This window comes from Myodes glareolus, chromosome 20 (genome assembly GCF_982192425.1).
Source record: "Myodes glareolus chromosome 20, mMyoGla1.1, whole genome shotgun sequence".
NCBI lineage: Eukaryota > Metazoa > Chordata > Mammalia > Rodentia > Cricetidae > Myodes > Myodes glareolus.
Genome location: NC_142045.1, coordinates 1468800 through 1471754, shown reverse-complemented (window position 1 = coordinate 1471754; position 2955 = coordinate 1468800). Strand labels below are relative to the sequence as shown.

At 40.1% G+C, this 2955-nt stretch overlaps 1 pseudogene; it reads left to right on the top strand.

Annotated features, from left to right (window-relative positions):
* Nucleotides 1-521: 521 nt before the first annotated feature.
* Nucleotides 522-1317, top strand: LOC146895035 (heterogeneous nuclear ribonucleoproteins A2/B1 pseudogene; annotated as a pseudogene).
* Nucleotides 1318-2955: the final 1638 nt, after the last annotated feature.

Below are 2955 nucleotides of genomic sequence, written 5' to 3'. Positions count from 1 at the left end.
AAGCAGCAGGATGTGAGCTGCCCACTGAAAAAGGTACTGAGTCACATGGCTAACATAGATCAGAAAAATGGGTTAATCAAGACATGAGAGTTAGCCAGTAAGAAGCCTGACCTAATGGGCCAATCAGCATTATAACTTACGGAGTCCTTCGTGTCATTTTCTTTGGCTAAGCAGCTGGGGGGCTGGGCAGGACAGAAACCCCAACAAGCAGGTCCGGCCCATTTCGTTTTACACAAACGATCTATATGATCTGGATTCTAAAAGAGACATTCTATGATCTTGACAGCAGTAGGAATAGAAAGAATAACCCAATTGTTGAAGTATATCTACATAGAAAAATAATGTGCTAGTAGCAGCGGCAGCCCCGGGTCCTGTGTGCAGCAGGTGCTCCCAGCGGTGAGTTTCTCAAGCAGCAGCTGCTCTCACCACAGCATCAGGACATGTCTTGTGGGTCTGCATCTGTGGAGACCTTTCTCAGCTCACTGGAGGCGGTAAACTGGGATGCAGCGAGTGAGTCTGCGATGAAAAAATCCTTAGAAACTGTTTCTTTGGAGAAGGAAGAAAGAGGAAAAACAGTTCTGTAAACTCTTTATTGGTAGCTTAAGGTTTGAAGCTATAAAAACGAGTTTGAGAAACTATTGCTCACAACAAGGAAACCTCACAGACTCTGTGGTTATGAGAGATCCTGCAAGCAAAAGATCAAGAGGATTTGGTTTTGCAACATTTTCATCCTTGGCGGAGGTTGATGCTGCCATGGCTACAAGGCCTCATTCCATTGATGGGAGTGTAGCTGAGGCAAAACATGCTGTGGCAAGAGAGAAGTTAGGCAAAAGGAGTCCATGTGACAGGGAAGAAGCTGTTTGTTGGTGGAGCCAATGAAGATGCTGAGGAACACCACCTTAGAGATTACTTTGAAGAAAATGGAAAAACAAATACTATTGAAATAATTACCGATAGCATGTCTGAAAAGAAAATGGTCTTTGGCTTTGATTCTTTTGATGATCATGATCCTGTGGATAAAATTGCATTGCCAAAATACCACACAATCAATGATCCCAATGCAGAAGGTAGAAAGGTGTTGTCTAGACAGGGAATGTAGAAAGTCCAAAGTTCTAGGAGTGAAAGAGGAAGAAACTTTGTTTTGGGGGATTTTCATGTTGGTGGTGGCAATTTTGACCAGGACCAATAAGCAACTTAACCAAAGAATCTGATAATTATGGATATGCACGTGGATTTGTGGATGGCTACCATGGATACGGAGGAGAACTTGGAAGCAGTGATTTTAGAGGTAAACATAATTATGGAAGAGAAATGTAAGTGTATGTGTAAAGTTAAGAAGGTTTGTATATTTGTGATTTAATAAAATAATTCTAAAGAAAAAAAGAAAAATAATGTGCACATTAGATATTAGATATTAGATATTAGATGTATTTGAATATTGACTTGACATTTCCTTACTGTCTTAACTAAAACATTTCATAAATGTTGAGTGTTCTGTTTGAGAAAGAAGCTGAATCAAGACTGAAGATCACATAAGGCAGCTCCAGGAGGCCTTTGCTTTGACAGTCAAAATGAGTAGTGGAAAGTAATACAAACCATGCTCTGATATGGCTAAACTATAACGAATTCAGTTTAAGTATACCTGTGAAATGAAAGTATCCTTTCCTTTCCCATGCCTAGCTATTTCCCAGAAGCTGAGGTGATCTGATGCACTGGACTCCTAGATGTGTTCTCTCTGCATTGGCATTCTTTATCCTTTGCCACATATACATCTGCACCACTCCTTCCCATCCTCCCAAGACCTTTTTGCAGTTTCAGGTCTCCTTTATAAAGATTCCTGGGGATTTTATTCCTTAAATCTATAATGCTAGCTTAATATGGTCTTCATTTATTTAGCATTAGGTCTCACATTGCCATGGTTTGCTTATTCCATTTGATATGATTAGGCAGAGATTTTCAGTAGTTTGAAAAAAAAATTCCCAGTGACTTGACTGAAAATATTATACCTAATTTTTATTCCCAATTGTTCAAAATTCACTAACAGAAGATTAGTCTGTTTACAGATTTTGATTTACAAGTAGTTGCACATACATCACATCAACCATGATGTCTAATTTCATACATGTAACACAAGGAAGAGCTATCCACCTTTCTACAGTTAAACTACACTTGAATTAGTACAGGTGAAAAGAGAAACACATCTTTAAAAATTGGGAAAAAATTAATGTTGTACTTCTTGAAAAATTTTGTTTCATTCTGCTTACTATAAAGTAGCAATTTTCAAATTCTCAGTTTTATTTTTCCTCCTAAAATCAGATGGAGGCCCGCGTTGGAGCACGGAACTGAGCCCCCAAGATCCAAATGGAAGGAAGAAAATGACGAAGGACTGCGAGGGATACTATCACCCACTGATACAAGGGGTCGGATCTAATGAGAGTTTATCAAGGCCAGATGGACCGTGACTGAACGAGCATGTGATCCAACCAGATTCTCTGAATGTGGCCGGATTTTCTGAATGTGGCTGGCCTGCAGTCTTACTGAGAAGCCATTGACAATGACACTGGGACTGGTTTCCTCTGCATATACTGGATTTTTGGGATCCAGTCTGTTTGGATGCTCACCTTCCTGGACCTGGAGGGAGGGGGGAGGAACTTGGACTTCCCACAGGGCAGGAGACCCTGACTGCCCTTGGGGACAAAGAGGGAGGAGAAGAGGGAGGGGGGGAGTGGGAGGGCGTTGGGAGGAGGGGCGTAAATGGAAACTCTTTATAATTTAATAAAATTACTTTCAAAAAAAATAAAAAAAATCTCCAAAAGACAGATTAGTGCTTCATATCATTGTGTGAAAGAGGGGAAAATGAGTCAGTAAGGTTAAGTAAGGAATCTACAATATATAAGACAGATAAAGTTACAGATATAGATAGGTACAAAGTAGCATTAAACACATGAAAGGCAG